Here is a 13,183-nt window from a genome sequence, read left to right on the forward strand (position 1 = left end):
TCAGTTATCTGAGGTGGACACTCTTGGTGCCCCCTTTTGTGGACTGTGTGTACAGCCTTTTGTAGTTAAGTCTTGATTGTTGTTGGTATCACTGGGAGGAACTGATCTCCAGGCCAATTGGCTGTGAGGATCAGCTGTGTCTATGCTGGGAGACAGCCTTATTCAAAAGCCTCTGTGTTCACCTTGGATGGGGCAGAGTTTCAGGGTGGAGCCTACAGCCTTGGCTTCCTGTCAGCCCCACCCTATGAAGTTACTGAGTCTCAGTATTCCTCAGTGTCCTTTGGTACTCATTGCAAGCACCTCTAAGAGAAAGGTGCCCTTGAGTTTATTTGGGTTGACAATGTCAACTACTAAAGTTACATAATTTCCAGCCTCCATTGCACGTAGGTATGGCCATGCAGTAAGTTCTGGGAACTGAAGTATAAATAGAAATGTGTAAGACTTCTGGGAAGATTCCTTATGGAAAACAGAGCAAGCCCTCCTTCCCTTGCACCATATATGATTTATGATAATGAAAATGTCAGGGCTGGATCTCCAGAAGCTAAGTTGGACCTTGAGAAGGGAAGTCATGGGCTATAGGGCAGCAGAGTAATGAGATAAAAGACCTATAACCTATAACAGCCAAATATTGTCTAGCATCTAACCACGTATATGTGAGACATGATCTTCTTTTACAGATTACTATTATTTTGAGATTTCTGTCACATGTGCTTAACCAAGTTCTAACTAGTATAGACATAAATTGTCAGATCCAGAATGCCCAACAAATCCCATGCAATAAAAATAAAAATAAATTTATATTTAGATAACTTTGTTGTAAGATTGCAGAAAACTAGAGACAAATCATAAAGACAGAGAGAAAAGACAAAGAATGATAAACTATTGATGTGCATAAAAACAAAAGCCAATAAGTAGTTCAATGATATCTTCAAAATATTAAGAGAAAATAAATAACATTTTATATCTAGAGAAATTTTGATATGGAAACAAAAGAAAAATAGGTATTTTCAGCTAGAACTTTCCACCAATAGACCCTTGACTGATAGAACTTAAAAAAGATATACTTTAAAAATAAAAATGAGCCCTAACTGGTTTGGCTCAGTGGATAGAGTGTTGGCCTGCAGACTGAAGAGTCCCAGGTTTGATTCCAGACAAAGGCACATGCCTGGGTTGCAGACTCAATCCCCAGTTGGGAGCATGCAGGAGGCAGCCAATCAATGATTCTCTCTCATCATTGATGTTTTTATCTCTCTCTCTCCTTCTCCCAAATCAATAAAAATATATATTTTTTAAAATGAAAAAAGTGAGTTCAGAAGAACAATGTAAGGTGCCAGAAGGAAAAGTGAGCAACAAAATTTATAAACATATGGAGAAATATAAACAAACACTTGATCACATAAAATCATCATCATCTCTAATTGTGTGGTAAAAAAAGAACTAAATTCTGGGCAAACATAGCATATAATTTAGGAGAGAGTGATTTGAGTGAAAGTGTTCTAAGGCTTTTGTAAAATTAAGGTATTCTAAAGCTTTTGTATTTAAGGGAGGAGATTAAAGACATTAACTGCACAGATGCTATCAAAGTACAGAACTAAATAAATAGCGAGATATTCCGTGTTCATGGATAGAAACTCAATATTGTTGAGATACCAGCTCTTTCTAGTCTAATCTATAGATTAAATGCAATCTCAATCGAAATCCTAGCAAGTTATTTTGTAGATATTGACAAACTGATGCTAAAGTTTTTATGGAAAGACAAAAGATCCAAAATAGCCAACTTAATATTGAAAAAGAAGAACAAAGTTGGAGAACAGACACAACTCAACTTCAGGACTAACTATAAAGTTATAATAACTAAAACAATACAGAATTGGCAAAAGAATAGACAAATAAATTAATATATCAGAAGAGAGAGCCTGGGAATCCATCACATAAATTTAGTCAACCGATTTTTTTGGGGAAAAAATAAGACAATACAGTGAGAGAAAGAAGTCTTTTTTCTTCAACAAATGGCGGATTGGACATCTATATGCAAAAACTGGTTGCAGATACGGTCTTACAATCTTTATAAAAATTAACTCAAATGGATCAGAGACCTAAATGTAAAATGTAAAACTATAAATCTTTTAGAAGATAACATAAAAGAAATGGTAGGTGACCCTGGGTTTGGTGATGACTTTTTAGATGTGATACCAAAAGCATGATCCATGAAAGAACTGATAAGCTGGACTTCATTATAATTAAAATTGTCTGCTCCAGGAAAGACACTGTCAACAGAATGAAAAGACAACCCACAGCCCAGAAGAAAATATTTAAATATTTGCAGAAGACACATCTGTTATTCAAAGAACTGTTATTCAAAATATACAAAGAATTCTAAAAACTCAACAATAAGAAAATGACCCATTTTTAAAATGGCCTTATCAGACACCTCACCAAATAAGATATATATATATATATATATGTGTGTGTGTGTGTGTGTGTGTGTGTGTGAGAAACATATGAAAAGATGCTTCACATCATATGTCATCAGGGAAATGTAAATTAAAACAATTAAATACCACTCCACATGTTAGAATTTTCAAAAACCAAACACTGACAACACCAATTTCTGACAAGGATGTGGAGCAGCAGGAACTCTCACACATTGCTGGTGAGAATGTAAAATGGTAGAGCCACTTTGGAAGACAGGAGGCTTTTTACCACGTAACTTAACGTAAACATACCCTTACCATGGAATCAAGCTATGGTGCTCTTTGGTATTTACCCAAAGTAGATGAAAACTTATGTTCACACAAAGGCCTGCACAAGAATGTTTATGGCAGCTTTACTCATAATTTCCAAAACTTAGATGCATCCTAAATGTATAAACAAACTGTGGTACATTCCAGATAGAATATTATTCAGTGTTTAAAAAAAAGAAAAATGAGCTGTCAAGCTATGAAAAGAAATGAAAGAACCTTAAAAGCATATGACTAAGGGTACACACTGTATGATTCCAACAACATGACATTCTTGAAAAGTCCAAACTATGGAGGCAGTAAAAAAAAAAAAAAAAAAAAAAAAAAAAAAAAAAAAATCACTGGTTTCCAGGAGCTGGGGGTGATGGGGGGATAAACAGGTTGGAACACAGAGGATTTTCAGGACAGTCAAACTACTCTATCAGATACCATAAGGGTAGATACATATCATTATACATTTATCCAAACCCATAGAATGTAGACCAATAAGAGAGAACTAATGTAAACACATCAGCATAAAATCAATAATTGTACCCCTCTGGTGGGGGGGTGCTGATATTGGGGGTGGCTGTGCATGTGTGGGGTCAGTGAGTATATGGAAAACCCCTTTACCTTCTGCTCAGTTTTGCTGTGCATTTAAAACTTCTCTAAAAAATTGTTGATTTTTTTTTTAAAAAAGAGAAAAAATTATAAAAGCAAGGAGAAATTAGCTCATTCATGATCATAATGGGATATGTTAATACACCTGTGTGTAATTTACAGACCAGGCAGATAAAAAACAGAAGTTAGTGAGAATATTGATGATTTGAACAACACAAATAATGCTTGACTTACATAGAACTCTGCACAAATCAAGTTAGGAAAACATTCTTTTCAAGCACCCAAGATATATCCCGTAAAAATCAATCACCTACAAGTATATAAAGCAAATCTAAAGAAGGTTGAAAGCATCAAACATACGGATCACATAGATTCGTACAGATCCCATTGTCTAGCAAGAACAATGAAGTTAATCAGTAACAACAAAAAATCCAAAGATTTGAAAATTAAAACAGATCGTCTAAATAACTCATGCCGTAGGTCAAAGGAAAACTGATGGTCTGAGGCTCCAGACTTTCATGGGTGGAAACAACTAGTGACAAATCTCTGATGGGAGGACTGAAGAGTCTGTAAGAAAAGAGGGCCTACTGCTGAATTTGAAGTTGCTTTTACTCTTTCAGCATTTTCTGGATAAAGAGGACCCTTCTTATCCAATACTCATCTGTCAATTATGATTGGCCCTGCTTAGGTCCCATGTCCATAATCGAACCAATCCCTCTGGATAGAGAAACAGGGACTTGATTGGCCAGCCTGGGTTGGGGTCTATCTCTGTGTAATGAAAACAGGGGTGGGAGTGTTTTTTAAAGTGTGTGTGTGTGTGTGTGTGTGTGTGTGTGTGTGTGTGTGTGTGTGTGATTATTTCAGAAAGAGAAAGGGTGAGGAAGAAAGATAGAAACATCAATGGATTGCCTCCTGCATGCCTCCTCCTGGGGATCAAGCCCACAACCTGGGCATATGCCTGACCAGGACTGGAACCACAATCTCCAGGTGCAAGATAAGATGCTCAACCAACTAAGCCACAAATGGTGGGGTGGGTGGGAGTGTCTTGACTGCTAGAGTCTCCAAAAGCTCATGGAGTTAGAAGGAAATCCTCCCTGGGAAGATAGCTTGACAAACAAAATCACTCTTCCTCCCATAAATAGAATGCTATAAACGCCCCTTGATTAGCATAACACAATGACTTTATAAACAAAAGCTATAAAAGCCAAAATCATGCCCTTCATGGATTTGGCAGCGCACAGCTAAAAGATAAGTTTAACCACCCTCACATTCCCAGGACCCAGTGACAAAGGGAAGACAGAGACATTGCTCTATGTCTCCCATTAAGCAACAGGGAGAAGGGAAAACTCAAACACTCCATGCTCTGCAGCACAGGGACAGGGACAGCCCCAGGCAGAGCTGTCAGTCTCTGGGTCAGCCCACCTACTAGGACACCCTTGCTGAGGATTTCCACGGCCATTTCTGGGGGCGGTTTGGGGGATGGAAGACTCCCCACCAGGGGTTGGTTGAGTGGCCACTTCCTCTCAGCAAAATTGCAGGGCCTGGGGCTTGCCTTGGGGTCTGGAGCAATCACAGACCCTGTTCATCAAGCTAGGGAGTTTCTGGAAATAGAATATCCCCACAATTCTAGTGGATGCATGTTCTATTTGAGTCTACAAACTATTAGCTACTAACTAACTCCAGAAGTCTCTTCGTGGTCATGGTCCTTGAACTGAACTTGCCCTTGCGGTTTCTGAGATAAGCACAGTTCCTTTGGCCTTGTGCTCAAACTGAGGGCTTTCTTCTGGACTTGAAATGAGAAACAGAGCTAATGGGACCCCTACCTCCAGTCTACATCCCAGTGCATCTGGGAAAAGAGAGTTTATTAGCTCCAATTACAGGCTATATCCAGGATCTGGCTTTAGGCACAGCTAGCTGTTGTGACAAACAATACTGTCAAGGTTCTGTCTTAATCTCTCAGCCTGCTCACCTCTGCTTGGCCTCCTGCAAAATAAGTCTGTGTCCTTAGGTCGGGAAAGATGGCTCCTAGAGCCCTCAGGTTTATACCCTTTCAAATCAGTAAACAGCTAAGAGAACATCTCTCCCATATCGATCACAGGTAACTCTCTTATTGGTTCCTCTTGCGTTACAGAGCCATGTCTGTGGCCATGTGGGTGTGGCACTTTGGCCAGCCAGAGTCAGATACCCGCCCGGTTGTGAGGGTAGGAGATGGTGCTGGGCACTATGATTGGCAGCTCTGTAGGGGTTATCTGGAGTGGGGTGAAATGCTCCCAAGGAAGGGATGCTGGGTAAGCAAAGGCAGGAAAGGTCCGTCATAGAGGTGCAAGCGTGGAAATGAAAGCCAGAGAGGAGGATAAAGCCTGGGGAGAAACTCTACAAGAGTTCATTCATCATAAGGGACCTCCAGGGTGACTCCGAGTTTCCTGACAATGAAAGCCAAGACGGAAATATGATCAGTGATGCAAACCAGATGGGAGCTGAGGTCCCCAGGCCTGGGGGAGGTTCAAAGCACATCCTGAGTTCCCTCCGTCTCCCTGGAGGCTCACTTTCTCAGAGATTACGATCCCACAGGGCCACCTCTGTTCCCCATCACATGGCTCCCAGATGGGAGGCCTACTTTTCCTTTGGCTTCTATGCACACAAAGTAGTTAGTGAAGATTTTCAGAGGAAGACAACGCCGTGGGGCTGGAGGGTGGTCTTCCAATGTCCTTTGGCCCCTGTTACAGGCTGCCCTGCGCTCCCCAAAACCTATCTGCTGAAGTCCTATCTCCCAGGACCTCAGAAAATAACTGTATTGAGAGAGAGAGAGTCTTTCAAGATACAATTAGAATGAGGTTGGTGTGGGTGGGCCCTAATCCAGTATGACGGCTGTCCTTATGAGAAGAGGAGATGAGGACACAGACAGCACAGAGGGAAGACGCTGTGAGGATGCAGGGAGAAGCAGCCATCTACAAGCCAAGGAAAGAGGCCTTAGAAGAAACAAGCCCTGCCGACACCTCAAACTTAGACTTCTAGCCTCCAGAACGGTGAGAAAATAAATTTCTGTTGTTTAAACCCCAGTCTGCGGTGTTTTGTCATGGCAGCAAATTAATCCAGCCCCTCGCCTGCCATTTTACAGGACTCTCTTCCTACTCTTCGCCTGGCTTCCCTGAATTTCCTCTCCTCCTTCTCAGAGGCCAGATTCTCTCTTGGTCTCAGGCAGAGCTGGCTGCACCTTATCTTGAGTGCGTGGCCTACAGAAACACCCAGTTCTCCCGGCTCCTACTCTGGTGCCTTCAGCTTATCAAAATATTTCCCTAAACAAGGACTGCTTCCTGCCTAAGAAAAATCCTGCCACCCGCAATTAACATCAAAACATTTCCCCTCGTGTTCGCAATATGCCTGTGCTGGAGACCATGCCTGGGTGAGAGAAGTGCTCCCGAAATCCTCCTGGAAACCCTCAGGAGAAATATTTTTGTGACAAACCAGAAAGATATCAAGAGCAAGAAAAGTCAAGTCGTTTTTTAGACTCAACAGAGCACGTTAAAGTGGGAAAGGGTCCAATAAATCCTATTGTTTAGGAAATAATCTATCTAGTAAAGAGCTTCTAAATCAAAGGAAGGAAAAGGAGAGACAGGAAGAGGAGGGAAAAAAGGAGGCTTCTTCCCCAGGGGTCTTACGGGAGCGTCTGGAGCCTCCCCTCAGTGCCTGAAGCACCCCCCGAGCCTTCAAGCTTTGAGCCTCCTTTGTTACCCTTTGCTGGCCAGCCGTGGTCCCTGACACAGCCTTCCTTTTGCTGGAGCTGCCCTACCCTGAGCTGGTGTTTTCTCTCTGGCCAAGTAACCAGACCCAGCCTCCAGATGCCCCTTCCTCTTCGCCCTGGGACAATCTCACATTCCAACTAACCTCATCTTCTTTTTTTTTATTTTTAATATATTTTATTGATTTTGTACAGAGAGGAAGGGAGAGAGATAGAGAGTTAGAAACATTGATGAGAGAGAGTCATCAATCAGCTGCCTCTTGCACACCCCCCACTGGGGATGTGCCTGCAACCAAGGTACATGCCCTTGACCGGAATCGAACCCGGGACCCTTCAGTCCCCAAGCCGACGTTCTATCCATTGAGCCAAACCGGTCTCGGCAAACCTCATCTTCTTGTCCCTCAGGTTGTCCCTCTGGACACAGGGCATCAGCAACCAGTGATATGCGAAGGTGAGAGTGGTGGCACCTATGTCACTGGGAAGTCCCTGCCAGGGCTGTCTGGGCACGCACAGCTGTTTATTGCAGTTGTGGCAGCAAATCCTTTCTCTCATGTTTTTGGTTTATTTCCCCCCCCCCCCCCCCCAAATGCCAAGTGAAGTATGGTAGCAACCATACTTGGGTAAAAACTGCTGTTTGAATTATAGCCCTGCTGTTCTGGCTGCTGCACTCACTTATCGATACTTGCTTAAACAATAGCTTCCAGATTGAGACCTGGAAACTCACAAAGGTAACGTTCCTGTGCCTGTGGACCAGGACCACAGGAGATTGATTCCCATCGACTCAGTAGCTCCAGGAGTTGGAACTGCAGATAACCTTTAGAGATTAACTTTGCTCAGTTCCGCTTCTGTACTATCTGCTATCGCAAGATAGGGCCACATTTCAATGTCCAGCAGGATGTGGCTGGGAACTACCCTGTGAGCTGTTCCCAGCCTTTAGAATTTAGAATTTAGAACAAAAGAAAATTTTTGTGGTTTAGACCTTTAAAAGGACTGCCTACACCTGGAACAGTGCAGTGATGAGTGTGGACTCCACCTGTGTGGTGCTCTCACGGCTGTCCTGGCCAGTTCAATAAATCCTTGCCTGCTTTTTTAATCAATTAGCAGCCTCCGATGGTCTTATTTTGACTCCAGGGTTCGACCCCAAACACCAAGCACAGAGGCAGTCACATAAGAATTGTCTCATGAGCCGAAACTGGTTTGGCTCAGTGGATAAAGCCTCGGCCTGCGGACTGAAGGGTCCCGGGTTCAATTCTGGTCAAGGGCATGTACCTTGGTTGCGGGCACATCCCCAGTAGGGGATGTGCCAGAGGCAGCTGATCAATGATTCTCTCTCATCGATGTTTCTAACTCTCTATCCCTCTCTCTTCCTCTCTGTAAAAGATCAATAAAATACATTTAAAAAAAAAATTGTCTCGTGAATGTTTGCCACAAAAACACTACCACCTATTTTGGTAGAGTCTCTGCCTCACCTCTAGGGGCCCCTGGTGGTGGTGGTGGTGGTAGGGGGTTGAGGTGAGGCCATTTGGTGGTGGTTGGGCTCTGACTCCAGCCCTGGGACATATGATAGAAGCTGAGGCAGTGTTCTTCCTGTTTCCTTCTGCATGCCACAAGCACGTGCTTCTGAGTTGCTTTCCTCCTGTTTCACAAAAACTGTGAGGTTTCCTGGCTGACCTGTCAGTTCTCCCTCCACACAGAGGGGAGGAACCCCTGGAATCCAAGATAGCAATGCCACTTTGGATCCCAGACAGAAAACCCCAAGAACAGCTCTAATGACCTTGATTTTGGGTCAAGGTAATTGGCTTCATTGTTGTGCCTGGTAATCTGACCCAGATAGACCATCCGCTTCTTACCCCGGGACACAGACCACAGCTCTGACAGGCTGTGACACCCACGGGATGTGGAAGGAGAGTAACCACACAAACCTGCGCTGGGCACGGCTGCCTGTGAGGAGGCTCTGCCGCCGAGAGCTTGCTCTCATTTCCTCTCACTGCTCTCCAGGATATTTGGCCACCCTTTAAAGAGTGAAGAAAGGGCCTGAAGAGGCCAGGGGCTTGCCCAGTACCACACAAAGTGGCCTTTGTGCTCCTGGTCAGTGCTCTTTCCACACACACGGGCCACGGGGTCAGGAGGGGTGGGAACATCTTGTGTTCTCTTGACACTCACTCCTTCCCAGTGGGTCCCGCTCTCCCCCGCTCCTGGACACGGAGGGCAGCACTCACCTGCCATCCTGCTGGCACAAGACTCACTGGATTTGAGTTTGCAGAGGAGAGACAAGACAACCCCTGTATGTGTTGCCCATTCTTGGTCCTGAGAAAGGGCACTTGAGGCAGGAGCAAGGCCTACGGAGTTCTTGGCACAGGGTGAATGGGAATAACTGGGTGGTGGGGTAGGGTGCCTTATCCTTGCCTTGAGGAGTCTAAGTAGCTCCTGTTCTGAAGTGTTTACTTAGTCAGGAAAGTGTGCACGAAGAACAAAAAGGCAAAGGTAAACAGCGGCTACACTTATACACAGTTAAGAACTTGCCCATCTGCAAGTTCTGGTGTTTCAACATAGTTTTAGACGCAAAGTAGGATTGTAACCCTCATTACTTCCCCCAAATTGAATCCGAGGGCTGCCTTTGTCAGAGAACAAAGCTCTGGCTTTCAGACCTCCTGGGGCCCCGTAATGAATGTCTTCTGTGTCCATTGGAGGGCTGCTCCTGGCACGCCTTCTCCCTGCTTAGATGCAGCTTGCATCGACTGGCACAATATTAGGGGTTTTCACCCACACCACCTCATACAATTCTCCCAGCCAGCCCATAAGACTGGTTCATTCTCTTGACTTCAGAGATGAGGAATCTGAGGTTTCCGTGGTTCAGTCACTTGTCCAAGATGAGCAGATAGCAAGCGGCTCCCACGGTGCTAGCCAACATCACACTGACATGTGTAAACATGACACACGTCCAACAAGGTCAGGACCTTTCCTAGCCCCAATGATCTTGTTTATGTTTTCCTTACTACTCCCCAAAAACTAACCACATCTTTCAAGTTATTCAGTCATCCGTATGTCTGATTGACCTGTCTAGATCTTCTTTGGAAGGGCTGACCTTCCTCAACATCCCTCCTCATCCTCTCAGGACAAGGAGTTTCATCACAGGCTGCAGAGGCTCTCTGAGGCTCTGTTAAGAATCGTCTATTCTAGCCCTAACCGGTTTGGCTCAGTGGATAGAGCATCGGCCTATGGACTGAAAGGTCACAGGTTCGATTCTGGTTAAGAGATGTGCCTTGGTTGCAGACACATCCCCAGTAGGGAGTGTGCAGGAGGCAGCTGATCGATGTCTATCTCTCATCGATGTTTCTAACTCTCTATCTCTCTCCCCTCCTCTCTTAAAAAAAATAATCAATAAAATATATTTTTTAAAAAAAGAATAGTCTATTCCCAATGCCTGACTATTCCTTCCTTTGTACCAGCTACTCCTGCTATACTAGATAGAGGTAACTAGAAATTCTGTTTGCTTAACAGGTTTTCTCATCCCTAGTCTTCTGGTAACAATGCTCTTCTTCTTTTTTTTTTTTTCTTTTTTTCTTTTTCCCCTTTGGGGAACTTCCTCTCCCCTAGACCTAATCCTCAGCTGCCCATGATGATTCTCCTCTATTCCCTGGTAATAGAGGAGAGATGAGTGACTGAAGTTTGCCCAGTCAGAGGACTTGATCCCTCTAGCCACCCTGATTGGTCCAAAAATGAGCATGTGACCTGATCCACTGATTACAAGCAATGATGCAATGAATCTACTATTTTGGTACTGGCATTTTTTTCATTTGTCCAATTATTCCCATGGCATAAATGCCTGGTTTGGAATTGCTGAGTCATGTGTATGTACATTTTAGATATTGGCACATTTTGTGAGGTTGCCATACCGAAAGGTTGGCCCAAATTTACACCATCCCAGCAATACATGAGAGTCGGCTCTGCACAACTAACAGCAGCTGGTGTTGTCAATCTTGACATGTGTGCCCTTCCGGAAAGTGTGAAGAGCTATTGAAATCTGTTCCCAACTCAAGCCCTCTTTTTGAGTCATGTTCCTACATGCCTGTTCCTAAAGTTACCTACCCCTGACCTTGCTTCTAAATTTCTTGCCTGATCCTGTGTCCAAATCCATTGGTCTGGTATCCTAGTCTCACTCTACAAGTCTAGAAAGTGAGTCTTTATCAGTCATACCCCTTTCCCCTTTGAACTCCTTGCAGGTGCTAAGAGCAGTTTGGAACCCAGTAATTACTTGTTGAATGAATGAATAAATGAGTAAAAACTCTCCTGTTAGTCACTCATTTCCTGCTCAGTTCTGCCATTAGTCAGGTCAGAGCTGACCTGACAGATAAAGGCTTAAGAACATCAGATTTTAAGAATCCCGATAGTCTAACGGGATCAACTCTTTTATTTTATTTTATTTATTTATTTTTTAAATATATTTTTATTGATTTTTTACAGAGAGGAAGAGAGAGGGATAGAGAGTTAGAAACATCGATGAGAGTGAATCATCGATCAGCTGCCTCTTGCACACCCCCACTGGGGATGTGCCTGCAACCAAGGTACATGCCCTTGACCGGAATCGAACCCAGGACCCTTCAGTCTGCAGGCCTACGCTCTATCCACTGAGCCAAACCGGTTTTGGCATGGGAGCACCTCTTTTATTATCTCTATCTTTTCTTCATTATAATGAGCCTCATTACCCTTAAGTTAGGATGACACACATTGCCCTGTCCCCAGAGTTCTTTCTTGGCTTTTTTTTTTGTTGTTGTTGTTGTTGTTAATCCTCACCCGAGAATGAGGACATTTTTCCATTGATTTTTAGAGTGAGTGGAAGGGAAGGAGAGACACACACAGAGAAAAACGTCTATGTGTCAACTGGTTGCCTCCTGCATGCGCCCTGACAAGGGCTGGAGACTGAGCCTGCAACTGAGGAATGTGCACTTGACTGTAATGGAACCCAGGACCCTTCAGTACATGGGCTGACACTCTATCCACTGAGCAAAACTTGGCTCTTAATGCACTTTGCCACTTGTGGTTGTAATTGTTTTTTTATTAATGGATTGATTGATTGATTGATTATTTTTATTGTTGACAGTATTACAGCTGTCCCCATTTGCCCCCCTTCACCCAGCCCCCACCAAATCCCAGACCTTCCCCATGCTATTGTCTGTGTTCAAGGACTATGCATATATCCATATATGCTCCCTGATTAATTTCTCCTGGTCCTCTTCCCCCCTCCCCACTATACTCCCCTCTGAGATCTGTCAGTTTGTTCCATGCACCCATTCCTCTGATACCATTGTAATTAACTTAGTTATTAATAACAGGAAAGGAGCAAAGGGGTAAGCCAAATATTATAGGCGGTCAGTTAGGCAACTTCACTAGGAAGCTACAACTCTACACTCCCCAGGGGTCCAACCAAGGGGCGATATACACATGCCCTGTAAAGGTGGGGATTAGTGAAAGTACTTGTCAGTCACACTTGAGAACAAAGGTCATTGGACAGAATGGGCGTGGCTGATGCAAGGACTCAAAATTTGGGATATTTAATCCCCTGAACAAAAGAACTCGCCCCTTTGTGCTCTCTTGCTTCCTTTTGCTGCTCTTAGGGCTTGTGTGACTCTGGGCTTGTGGACTCCCTTGCTCTTGCCCAGTTGACCCACAACCATGCAGACCCCACACACAGTGGACTCATGTGTTAGAAATAAGGCAAGCTCCCCAAGTCAAGGGTTCTGGTAGAATACAAAACATACTTAGGAGCCCGGCAGAAAGGCAAACATCTTTACTTCTACATAGACGCGTACGCACACATGGTCTGGAAGCACACACACCGAGCAGGTGGTGTGCTCAGGCTTATAATCCCTGATGCATGTGACCTCTCCTTTGCTCTTGATTGGAGCTCAAGCTTACAGGCTTTCGAGATTAGCTAATTCAAAGGGAGGGGTTGGCCTTTTCTGTTTCAAAATGGCGGCCCCCAGGGGAGCCGCAAGCCATGTGGCCAACATGGTGGCTGCCAAGTCACGGAGTCCAAAATGGTGGCTGTCTAAACTGTTCTTTGACAAAAAAGATGACTTGTTTATTCTCACACATGGACTGC

The 13,183-nt window shown here is 44.0% G+C and overlaps 1 long non-coding RNA gene across 1 annotated transcript; it reads right to left on the bottom strand.

Annotated features, from left to right (window-relative positions):
* Nucleotides 1-3,078: 3,078 nt before the first annotated feature.
* Nucleotides 3,079-5,080, bottom strand: LOC118717828. Its single transcript, XR_004987599.2, has 3 exons — nt 4,764-5,080; nt 4,350-4,352; nt 3,079-4,109 (listed from the first exon to the last, which is right to left on the bottom strand). It is a non-coding gene; the product is annotated as an uncharacterized LOC118717828 (long non-coding RNA).
* Nucleotides 5,081-13,183: the final 8,103 nt, after the last annotated feature.

This window comes from Pipistrellus kuhlii, unplaced genomic scaffold (assembly GCF_014108245.1).
Source record: "Pipistrellus kuhlii isolate mPipKuh1 unplaced genomic scaffold, mPipKuh1.p scaffold_m20_p_13, whole genome shotgun sequence".
NCBI classification, from domain to species: Eukaryota; Metazoa; Chordata; class Mammalia; order Chiroptera; family Vespertilionidae; genus Pipistrellus; species Pipistrellus kuhlii.